The 13,170-nt window shown below is 36.5% G+C and overlaps 1 non-coding gene across 1 annotated transcript; it reads left to right on the top strand.

Annotated features, from left to right (window-relative positions):
- The first annotated feature begins 5,962 nt into the window (after window positions 1–5,962).
- On the top strand, window positions 5,963–6,065 carry LOC112619818. The gene has a single exon (XR_003118320.1). It is a non-coding gene; the product is annotated as a U6 spliceosomal RNA (small nuclear RNA).
- Window positions 6,066–13,170: the final 7,105 nt, after the last annotated feature.

Here is a 13,170-nt window from a genome sequence, read left to right as displayed (position 1 = left end):
TTAGAATTCATGACAGTTTTCACATTGTATTATCAATATGTGGAAATAATTGTCTGCTCTGAGATTAAATTACATTATTGTGTATCTTTTTCATGCCTAATAAATAATGATGGATGGCTTTTATTTTCATCACCACCTGCAACCATTTAGTCACCCCTTGATTGTTGAAGATAAAATAATAAAAGGCAAGTGTTATGTTGCAAGCAGAAGAATGTAGTCAAAACAGTTGTATGTTCCTTGTTTCCATTTGCATTATTTGAGTCCCTAAAGAGCAATGCATGGTGGTCTATAAAAGATAGCAACCTGGGAGAAACATGGCAAACGGTTCACGTAAATGAGGGAAGAAAGTGGGAAAATATTTTTTTCTAGTAGAACAATAATTATTTCTTGGTGCACGATTCTTAATCTGAAAATGAGTTTTTTGTTCTGCTGTGCAAATCAGTTACGTGCAATTAGAATGCAAAGCAGAGGCACATCTTACTGTTTAGCCTTTTTAAATAGAAATGAAAACAGCCCGGAAATTGTAGCAAAGTTGAAAATGCATGCTAGGTAATTTTGAAATCCAAAGACATAAAGCCATGCATAATAAAAAGGCCACTCTAAACTCATTACATTTTTTGAAATTGGCAATTGGAAGGCTTAATTTTAAAATTAGAACTTGCATGTTTGGAAACTTATTAACTATATTTTGAATGATCAAGTCCATTGTCAATGTTAAAGTGTGTTTTGTTTATCCTCCTGTATACAATTCCACTGCCTCATAATTTGGTTTTATCTATGTCTGACCTGCTCAGATGCTTTTTTTTAATTGTTCAACATTATGCTTAAGCAAAATTGATTCACCTTTTCTGGTGAAACTTTTGAATTAAAATTATAATCAGCAAATGCTGTGAGTCTTAAGGGGAACAGAATTGCCTCAGAGGTTTATGATACTATTATATTTCATCTCTGAAGAATGTCAAGCTTTTTTACAAAATAAATATATAGTGTTTATAATGGAAGCTAGTCATTTGATCATTTCAGTTACAACAGTGAGGTAAGAAAGCAAACTGTAGACAAAATCTTTTATGATATTTGGTTATGAGTCACAGGTTGACTCTTTACAGAACAGTTTCACATGTTTGGCTCTATTATCTTTAAATCAAAAGATGACAATCTCAGGCATAGCAGAGACTCAAACCAAAATCCAAAGGTAATCCTATCAAATGTCAAGTTACTGCAGAGAAATGGCTTGAAAAATAGGCCAGCGGTCCATTATTTGATGAACCCCAAGTGAACACATATGCTCGCGAGTCTGTCGTTAGCTGTGTGTTCTATTAATGTTCTTCCCAATTGTTTTAGAGCATTCATTTAAAAAGAACAGAGGGGCCTTTCCCTTGTTTATGGCTGTTTTGCTATCTGACTACCCATCTCCCTCTGTAATTAAATGCCACGAATAAAATAATAATAAACATAATTTTATTTGTACCATTACTCACTGCAGAAATTACATCTTTACATTTCCTATGAGAATCAAAGAGCAGTCATGCCTGCTTCCTTCACATTTGAGAGAGCTGTGTAGAAGTTGCAGGCTTTTGTAGATTCTCTGAGCCTGGGGGGGAATTTTGTGGGTTAGCAACCTTTCAGACAAATTATTTTGCAGTGTGTACATGTATACCTATCTTCTCTTGATGATTGAGATTTTACCTGGCCCATGTAAACACCTTAGAAGACTAATTCTATAAAACAGACTTGCATAAAAATCACCCACAACTTAAAACTGGGACATCTATCTGTGGGCATAACGCCATACACTCTAAAGAAAGTAAGCTTTAGCACATGCTGCAAAACTCTTCTAATTAGAAACCCCTGCTAGTCTTTTGTCCCGCAGTGCTCAGTGGAAGTTCTAAGAATCCAAAGCTTTACCCAAATGTACCTTGCCCCAAGCATCCTGATCTCACTCCCTGGTAACAGGAAGTTCCAGAATGACATCCTCATGGAATGGTTTTATTTTTCTCTTGCATTATCTCTCGTGTGTTGTGATTTTCTTCAGCCAAAGTCTCCCTGACATGACCTACCAAAAAGAAAACATGTTGAATAACTGCACCATAAACACACAAAATGGAAACGCTGAACTAGCTTCATTAAAATAAATCATTCTTAGTACTGTAACCTTTTTTGTTTTAATTTCACACTTTCTATCATCCTAGTGGTTTGCTAGTTCTACTAATGTTTCTGGAGTCTGTGCTATATATACGAAGACATTCAGGAGTTTTTAATGAACACCAAAATTATTAACTTTCTTGCCTTACGTATTTGCAAGAAGGGGATGTATGAACAAAATAACTTATATCCAAGCATGCAGCTGAAATATTGGAACTTGAAAACTCCCCTGCCATTAACAGTTAATAGTTCAGTGCTCTGGGGTAACAGCAGTTGCTCTGCACTTCTCGGAAAAACATTTGGGTAAAAATACTTTGGACTAATAAAATTAATGTTAGAGTGACAACAAATTTCAACATCTGTGAAGCTTTTGGGGAACTTTCAACATTTAAAAGTAGTATATGCAATTTTATAATTTTTAGGCAATGTACCTATTTATAAATGCAATTTTTAACATCAAAGGAAAAATTGCTTTATCTAAAATGTATACTCAATATTCAAAGCATTACCACAAGATAAGCAATTTTGGACAAAGATTCTTAAAATAAACCTACTAACTGAGCAGTAAATATTTGTTCAATTGGACATTCTAAATGTTGAAATGTGTTAGTCATTTTGGTTAAACTAATACAGTACAATGAGATTGCTTTCACTTTTCCAGCAGCCTTCTTAAGTCATGTTAGTGTTTAAAAACTAGTCCTGGGCTCCAGAAAACACTGTGTTAGGGAAGGAAAAACAGACTCTTTGGCTAGAGTTATGGAAGGAGGGTGGAACCTTATGAGTTACATGACTACATAAGATGTAGGCAATTTTATTTTGGCAACAAATTCAGGCTTTTGCATTGGGTTTTTTTTTGGACTGTTAATTCAAATACACATGCACGAATCTCCTATGAAAGGAAAGATTCTTACTCATCTGCAGAGCATAGATAACGATTAATTGTTCCATTTCATCTTTCAGGCTATAGTACCATGAGTTTAGGAACTCTACAAGCTGTGAAATTATCTACCCCAGGGTAGGTGACTAGGATCACAATGTAATTACTCAAAAAATGGACTCAGATCATATCCCAAATCTACATGAAGAGAGGTATATGCTTGATAAATAGTAAAGATGATGTCAAAGATCAGCTTTCTCCCTTTGGTGGAGCTGTCTTCACAATATTATACATATTGTATACATTGTATTCACAATATTATATTCACAATACACAATATTCACAATATTACACATAAAGCACCTAGAACATAGAATCTTATGGGGTGATCATTTCTCAGGTGAAATAGCGCACTGGACTGTCCAACTATTTCATTGGCTAGATGTTTATTTGGAAACTCAAAACAAAAATGCAGAATGACTGGTGACATTTATGATATTTGCCACTGGGCTAGTGGACCTTCCTTCACGATAAAATAGGATCTCAGTCTCTAATCTGCATGTCCAGACCAAAGACAATTTGATGTAACTCCATTATAGCATATTTTAAACTTTTCTTGAAGTTCAGGAATATATCTTTCAGAATCCGTCAGTACTTCAGAAGCGTGGCTCGCCAAACCAATCAATCTAGTACAAAGTTTGTTTTTAGAATTCAAGTTCCTTGTTACTGCTTTGCAAGCAGATGTCTTCAAAGATATAATATGGTGAAGAGATTATGTGATTTTTGGGTGTAGCAATTCTGCCAGTTATAATTAAAAGGGCCAACATCCAAGTTTTGTTTTCTTTATAAACACTGCAGAGTGTGTCAGTGGCCAATCTAAAATTACCCACAGAGGAGTGTGTGCTCTCTTCTTTAGCACAAGATAATGAAGATGGTGTGTGAACGCACTATGGTTATAATAAGCTGATGGACTTGCGGTCCTACGCACAAACTTGTCCAAATGTAATTATAAGAGTTTTGAGAGAATTGTTGCTTCCTAAACTGACTAGTCAAGTGACTCAAAAGTTAATATCACCAAATTAACAGTCTGACTTTGAAGGTCTACAATTGTACCTTAGAAAATAAATACTTGCAATCAGTCATTCTTTCATACAGGGAAAAAGATATCTTTGAGAAGCGTCTCAATGCAGGGTAGTCTATTCAGCATTCTCTCTATGTATTGCTTCTGGAGAGGTGAATTGAATCTAAAAATAAAAAGTAACAAAGAGCTGAGCGTCCAGCTCTTTCTCTCGTGTGTGGAGGAGAGAAGGCCAGTCTGAACCTGAACTGGTGCTGATGTGGTTGAGAGGGTGCATTTGTCAGGCCCTGCAGCCTGGATCACAAGGGGAAGAAATACAGTTGGGGCCCAAGAAGGACAAGGAACATCTCAAGGTGATTACTAAATCATAAGCATCCTTAGCAGTGGTTCTCATATACAGAGAGAAAGAAAACAAGTCTATATAAAAGATTCAAGATATCAACATCTCATTCTCTCGGGAACTGGAAAACAATCTGAGACAGAGGGACACGGGTGTCAGAAATCTGGGTAGATCAGAGAGGGAAGCAAAGCAGGTCTTTCTCCATTGCGTTTTGGGCACAGTCTTTTCATAAATTTTGTGGACAAACTGTGATGTCTCCTTATCTTCCAAGTAATGAGCATCAAGACATCCCAGTGTCTTTTGTGAGGAGTCCTCTTACTTGGTTGTAGGTTGCCACAGGGGATTGGATGTTAGAGCAACTGATGACAAAAATCTCACTCAAACCAACCTCATAGTTCACTGCAATTTCATTTGCTTTAGATGTTCACACTGGCCTAAGACCAATGTCTCCTGTCTCAAACTTGCCATATTGAACTACTGATCTATAATGGTTAAAAAAAAAAAAAAAGACATAAAGGTGAAAGTAACTATAGTTTACCAAAACATCAATCATCCAATCCCAAAAACGTTTCCTTTGCTGAACTGTTTTTATATTTCCTTTTTTCCTGAGCTATCTCTCTCTCTCTCTTTTTGTTTTCTTGTTTTTTTTTTTTTTTTGAGACAGTGTCTCACTCTGTCACCCAGGCTGGAGTGCAGTGGCACGATCTTGGCTTAGTGAAAGCTCTGCCTTCTGGGCTCAGGTGATTCTCCCACCTAAGCCTCTCAAGTAGCTAGGAGTATAGGTACACACCACCAGGCTTGGCCAATTTTTTTGCATTTTTTTGTAGCGACAGGCTTTCACCATGTTACTTAGGCTGGTCTCAAACTCCTGGACTCATCAAATGATCCACCCATCTTGTCATCCCAAAGTTCTGGTATTATAGGCATGAGCCACCACACCCAGCCAGGTACAGGTATCTTGACAGGTGATTCTCATATTACCACATGCTCTCTTCGTATAAATGTAGGTATGTGTTCATGTCCAATCTATTCCCCTAAATGTAGCCAGAGCAGTGTTTTTCAAAGGGCAAAGGGCAAATGTCATTCTTTAGTGTCTAAGTGAAGAGTAAAATACTTCCTCTAACCTGCACTCTTATCTAGGCTCACCTGACACATTTCCCTTCATTCTCCCTGTTCCACCCACTCTGACCCTCTTTCATTTTGTCTCCTGCTATCTGACTTTCATGTGGCAACCACACATCTGCCCCTCTCAGCATGGAATCCTTTCTCATGGATGCCTCCCTAATGAAGTCAAATATTTCTATTTTTTGACATAGAAATAGTGTCAAATATTTCTGTGACATCATGATCCTGTATGTCATAGAAAGGAGCGTGGTTATAATTTTACGTTTATATGTGTATCCATTGGTCAGCATCTACTTCCTGGACTAAAGCTCTGTGGACCATAACCACGCCTTCTTGGCTCCTTATGGTATCCCCCAAACTTATCCAATGCTTGGCAAATAACACTCAAAAATATTTCAGAGTGCCCAGTTCACAGCACATATACTAAAATTGGAACAATACAGAGATTAGCATGGCCTCTGCACAAGGATGACATGCAAATGTGTGGAACATTCTATATTTTTCTGTCACATGTTCTCACTCAAATGTAGGAGCTAAAAAAAATTGACCTTACGGAAATAGACAGTAGAATGATCATTACCAGAGGCCAGAGAGGGTCCTGAGGAGGTGGTGGGGATAAAGAGGGGTTAGTCAGTGGATCCACACTTGAGTTAGATAAAAGGAATAACATCTAATGTTCAGTAACACAATAGAGCAAGTACAATTAAAAATAATTTATTGTATATTTTTAAATAACTATAGAAGTAGAATTGGAATGTTCCTAATACAAAGAAATAATAAATGTTTGAGGTGGTGGATATTCTAATTACCCTAATTTGATCATTACCCACTCTCTACTTGTATCAAATTATTACCCCATAAATATGTACAACTACTATGTATTTGTGAAGATTAAAATTTAAGATATTAAAATTTAAAAAATATTTCTGAGATAAGGGAATAAATGTCCAGATTCATTTCAATTAAGTTGTCATATGTTACAAAGGCCATATTTCTATATTATATACTATATAATATCTGGTGGAACTCCTAAGGAATATAGTTGGGGACTTCTCTAACTATTACACTATCATTACTAATCAGGTTAAGTAACCCTAGTTGTTGAAACACACAGTCCCAGCATTTCAGCAGATTAACATAACAGAGGGTGATGGTTCACCCTTGGCACAGTCAAATTTGGTTTGAGAGTGTGGGGTCGCTCGCTGCACAGAGTCATACATGGACCCAGGCTCCTTACTTCTACTGTTCAGACCTCCCTTAAGTCTCAGAATCCTTCCTAGATTCTTGAGATCTATCATCCAACAAGCAAAGAAAGAGAAGAGTGAGGCCTAGATGTGGCTATATCACTTCTGTCCACATTCTATTGGCCAAAACATCATCCTACGATCCCATCTGGTTACAAGGTAGGTTGGGAAATGTGGCCTTCCTAGTGCTACCCATCATTTTTGTTTTGCTCCAATTAGGTGAGATGACTAAAATTGGCCAGCAGTTACTAGATACTCCAAAAACTATATTATCAGCAAGGAAAGGAGAACAGTACTCAAAACCAAACTCTCAAGTAAGGAAAGTGCCAACATTAAATGGACTGATTTAGTGGTATTGTGTCTGTCTAGGAATGTGCTACATGGTTTGGTAAATACAGTTTTCCTACTGCAGAGAATCTCAAAACAAGTACATTTTAAAAATGAACTTTGAAGAATCAGCTGGAGGGTATACAGATTTTCATATTCACTTTAGGATTTTTCATTTTCATATTGTACTAGTTAATGTGCCAAAATGAAAATAGCTTTCCACAAAATGGAAGTTACACTATAAAGTTGGAATTGGTATTATCTTCTGCTGAATTGCAATGGAATCTCAAAAGGAGTGATGTAACTATGGAAGCAGGATCTTCTCCTTGAATGTTTCGCTAAGATTCTGTCAAACAGATCAGGAAAATGGAATATATGCAAGATTGACTCTTCAATCAACAAGCACAAAAAGGCCCTGGTAGATAAATCAGTTGAAAGAGAACATATACAATGACTGACTGGCAGTATTGTAAGATACCATTTGAGGCTTGACATTGAAGATATTCTTGAAGAATAATTTATCTGAGAAAAGATCAACTTGCTCTATAGAACTGCCAAATTTAGAGTTATTCTACTTAATTCATCAACATCAACCTTAATATTTGGGAAAGTTTTTCTCTTTTAATTTAAGTTGTTCCTTCGAGAAAATATGTGGCATGGACCTATTTTTGCTCTTTGATATACAAAGCAGACATTAAATTGGATTTCAGGTTCAGTGACAGAGGCGGACTAAGATTAAACACCAAGGTCGTCTATGCAATTGATTGAATCATTTGTTTAATCATGGCATGCCTTGCCATAGAGAAGTGCTTACCAACTTTATGCTCTTATCTTTACTAGTCAGCAATTCATTGAACACCTTTTATTATCATTGCTTTCTTCTATTTTCAGGGGAGGAGAGGGCAGTAGGTAGCATCGTTCCTGGTCACTATTTTCATCTGTCTCTCTCATTCTCTTTTTACCTTACTTCTTAGATGACAGAAGGTAACATCTCAGTTAACTCCCATGTTTCATTGACTCTAAGATACTGTAAATTGTAAGGCACACCATTTTTTTACTTACTACGTAGAAAGAAAAACATGGCTGCTTAAACTACAATGTAATGCTTTCTTATCACCTAGAATTTTTATTCTATACTTACCAAAATAACAGTTTTAAACTTAGACACATATTTGTATCATATTTCACACTTGTGAAAACACACAAAAATAAGTAAAATAAATTGGTTAAAATATTCCTAAAATTTCTGCATATTTACAATTTAACCCTTCCAAGTTCATTCTTTACACAGTTGTTGATATTTGTGTTTTTCAATATATTCTTAAGTTCTGCACTAGTTGAATATTAGCATCCTTAAATTATTATCTCCAAGACTTTCTTCCAAACTACTGACACTCCCTGCTGCAGTGAGCTTTCCTGAGCAAGCACAGGTGATAACTCTGTCACAACCACCGCCTGGTCAGCAGCAATGTTAAGATGCTTAAAAAAAAAAAGTACATCAAGAATTTGTTAAATACAATCTATGGTTTAAGGTGCATCTGAAAATATAACCCAACAGCTTATCTCAGTTCCCTAATTGGTCTGGTGTTTTCTGAATATAAAATATAACTACCATTACATGTCTTTAGCCTTTTATGTTAATATAGATGTTTCCTTGTAAAGGACACTCCTTCCTTGGTAAAACTCTTTGAATTATGATTTCAACAAGTGTTTTATTCACCATCTTAACTGTAATTCACAAATCATTTTTGTGGAAACAACAAACTTGCCATGAAATTCATGTAGGTAACATATTTTAAAATCTTTATGTTTCTATTTTTACTCCAACTTTGCAAGTTCAAATGTTAACTTCATCTAGCCACTCAAAGACGATAGCAGTTCAACATAGGCATTCCTCAGGTAATGTGCTATTGCATTCCTGAAGAACTGTGATTAAATCAAACATTCATAAATAGAATCATGTTTTCCTACTGTCTTAGATTTTTATATCAGAGTTGGCTTTTCTCAGCTTCTGCTAGATCTTAAACATTCTATCCTTTCTCAAAACTGGCCTTTACCTTGATCTCCTTTTCTCCTGCCCACATCTCTCTTTAAGATAAAGTTATGCAAACTTGAGCTTCATTTACTTGGGAGTGCTCAATGTTTGAAATAAGCTCCCCACAAATACTTTTGGGATGTCTTAAAATTCATGTGTCTTGTGATTAATAAACCCAATGACTTAGATTTGTTTTATTTTATAGTCTGGCTTACACTGGGGACATTTTGGTTTCCATTTATGGGATAACACCCCTAAACATGTTCTGCTGAACATCGTAACCCATCCTAACAACTTTGCCATAAAAGCAAAGAATTTTTTATCAACTCCATTATTTTTTATTTGTGGTTTAATTGTTTTTTCCTCTGTGTTTGTTTTAAAATGCGTTTTCCATGGTAGTAACTATGCAAGCCTTAGAAATGCAACTAGACAGATGTACTGACCACGGTTACCAAGGGAGCAGTTTCCTTGGCAATGGCCAACAGTCATCAAAGCAGTTCACGTTCTCTTTCCTTCCCTTGTGACTTGCTCTCACATGTTGCAAAACTTGGGTAGTGGAAACAGCTCTTTGTAAATCATGAGCCTCTATCCACTCAAAACACCACCAATTTTCATGAAGCCAGCAATTGAGAGAGGGTGGTAAATTGTTTGTGATGTTCTTTGAGAAGTTTTAAAAGGGCCCCAAGCCACAATTCACCGTGAAGGATTTCTGGTCTCTCTTTCAATTTTGAGCCAGAATTTATCCCAGTCATTTGAAGATGATCCAAAAATGTATCAGCCAATGCCCAAAGGTCAAAGCTGCAAGAGATCCAATAACAAGGGAGAGCTCTTTTATAGAGTAAATATTTTCTAGTGGTTCAAGAGAGAGGTATAAAGAATCAGGTATTTTCTCAACCGTGACTTGCAGTCAAACTACTGTCTATATTTCTACAAGTCATGAATGAGAATATTAATACTTATTTGTAGAGTACCTTTTGATCCTCCTAGTGAAGTCTATGATTAAGATTGATTTTTTTCATCTTAAGAAAAGTTAGAAAAAAATTAGTTACAACCCTACACTATGAAAAATCTAAAGTGACATGCAAAAACTACAATGAACTATTCTTTTCCCAAATAGGGTATACAATATAGTTGGCATGTGAGGATTTGCTGAAAGTGAGGCCTATGTGTTAAATGTCTTATGTGGCTGGGCACAGTGGTTCATGCCTGTAATCCCAGCACTTTGGGAGGCCAAGATGGGCAGATCACGTGAAGTCAGAAGTTGGAGACCAGCCTGGCCAACATGCTCTCCATGTGAAACCCCACCTCTACTAAAAATATGAAAATTAGCCAGGAGTGTGATGGGTGCCTGTAATTCCAGCTACTTGGGAGGCTGAGGCAGGAGAATTGCTGGAACCTGGGAGGCAGAGATTGCAGTGAACCAAGGTCATGCCACCACACTCCTGCCTGGGTGGCAGAGAGACTCCGTCGAAGGAAGGAAGGAAGGAAGGAAGGAAGGAAGGAAGGAAGGGAGGGAGGGAGGGAGGGAGGGAGGGAGGGAGGAAGGAAGGAAGGAAGGAAGGAAGGAAGGAAGGAAGGAATGAATGTCTTATGTGCACTATGTCATTTTCTCCTCACAATAAATCTGGCTGGCTACTTCTACTATTCCCATTTTATACACAAAAAACTGAGACTTTGGGAAAGATAATTGTTTGTCAAATTTCTACAACTAGGAATTAGTGTAAGGATTTGAACTCCAGGCCAGCTGACCACAGATTTCATATCCAACCCCACTACCCAAAAGTTCTCCCTCTTTATGTGTGCAAACTTTCTTATGTGTCAAATTAACACATATTGATCGCTGTCCTTTTTTCCTATTCTCCCTCCTGCATATATTAGCATGATTGCACCATGTATAAAATCCAAGAATTTGATGTATCAGCTTAGAGTTTTAAAAACATAGAAAAAGAATTTGTAATAAATTTCCAAAAGTTTTCATCTAACCACAAATTTTGGAAACCAGAAAATACCAGTGGAGATACTCATGTCCCCAAAGGTATTAGGAAATATTGTTGCAATACGAAAAGTTGACCAGTAACGGTAAACTTAATCAGATTGTTCATTTATAGCATTCATTTTCTTGCAGCAGAATTTCAGCATAATATTTTGAAATTTTTTGAAAGATTTTCAGGTTAAGGCTCCATGTATAAAAATGTGGGAGGGGAACAGAAAAGAGTAACAAAAAGTACTAATATTAGGGATTGAATCTGAATAAACAAAGGCAGATAAAACAGTGTGTGTCATCCTACACTTTAGGTATTCTTTGTAGACTGAACTGGGTCAATAACACATTCCCTCTAAGAAGGACCTGAAGACCCCCTATACCCTGTTCAACCTGAGCAGTTTTGATCTGTTTTATGTATTAAAATTGTAATTGAAGAGAGAGTTCTTGGGCTAAAACAGTTGGAGAATAATTGTTTTAGAGAAGCAAAAACAAAGGAGTAATTTTTATATCTCAAAAAATATGTAATATGGTGCTATAGATGTTATTCTGTTTCTACTAGGGGCAAGAAAAGAGAAAACAGTGACAAATAACAATGGAAGGAAAGACAGGAGGAAATGCTCTGATGTCAGAGCACTGACATCTTATATAAATTTACTTAAGTGGGTCAAAGTAACAGATCTTCCTTAGAAACGTTATAGGCAGTATCAAAACCTTCAGAATAATTTTATATTCCCATTTTTCATCTATATCTTACTCCAAGCAGACCATTATTTAATACCATTAACCTAGTTTCTACATGGGAATGCTTCTACATGCCCCATCTGGTTGACAAACTAAGAACTGTGTTCAAGTTAGAAAGAACTGAATCATGTTTTCAAAATGGCTCCGGTCAATTCGAGTTTGTAAATTTGTCGCATATATGGTTTAAAATATTTGTAGGTGAAACAAATATATCACATATTAAAAAAAAATATGAAGCTGTTCTCTAATACCTGCCTTTCAGATAAAGTTGAAAAGCCTTTCTTACTTTGGCAAATGGGCACAAAATGTTAAGTATTTGCAGTATTTTTTTTCTTTTTAAAAATAGACACTTCCTAACTATGGCCCATTACAACTCCATCTTTAATAGACACATTGTGGTTTGGGGGTTGGGGGTGGTTGTTTTTTAAGCGACACAACATGATTGATGTAATCTGGCATGATTCATTACGATGTCAAGCATCAGCAGAACATTTTGGAAAAAATATTCATCAAAATCTATTATTGTAGAAATTGCCACTTGCAGATTCGTTTTCTGGTTAATTTCCTACATGGTGAAACAACACCTTGTTGACGTCAGAGTGCATGTTTTTAGGAAGTGTGGTTATTAAAATAGGTGTTCCTCAAGACCCAGCATTACCTTCAGGCTTATCATTAAGCATCCAAGGAAAATCAAGCAAAATCTCAAAGACGTTTCTTCCACTATCCACTATCTTTGACTGAAAGGAATATAGTGCTATGACTTGTGCTCCTGCCTGGCCCCACTTTTTGTCTAGCAGGGATGAAGGTTGATATGTTCAGGTTGGCTGCAGCTTAATTAGACGATGACAAAGAGAAGCAGAGCTAGATTCCCAGTTGTCCCACTGCCTGTTGCTTACATGAATGTAGAAATACTTGCTACATAAAGCTCAGGGTCATAAGGCAAGAGACTAACACCTCTTTTTTTATTATTATTGTTTTCTCTCCAGCAGACAGACATTCACAGACAGGCTCCAGTGTCCATGTTGCAACAGACAGTGACCCTAATAGAGGCCAGCCACAGCCCTGTTTACAAACATTCTGAAGCCAGTCAGTCTGACAATCGTGAGATATAGGAGGCACCATTCCTCACCTGGCTTGTGTGTCAGTGTCCGTAGGAACAAGACGGAAGAAGGACTGTAAGTCAAGAAATATTCTGAGCAAATATATATCACAACCATATTATTAGATTAAACAATTATCTAGTTTCACTATAATGTTTCTTTTGCATATTAAACCTT

The sequence above is a fragment of the Theropithecus gelada genome, chromosome 2 (genome assembly GCF_003255815.1).
Source record: "Theropithecus gelada isolate Dixy chromosome 2, Tgel_1.0, whole genome shotgun sequence".
Taxonomy (NCBI): Eukaryota; Metazoa; Chordata; class Mammalia; order Primates; family Cercopithecidae; genus Theropithecus; species Theropithecus gelada.
This window is presented reverse-complemented; position numbering and strand designations above follow the sequence as displayed.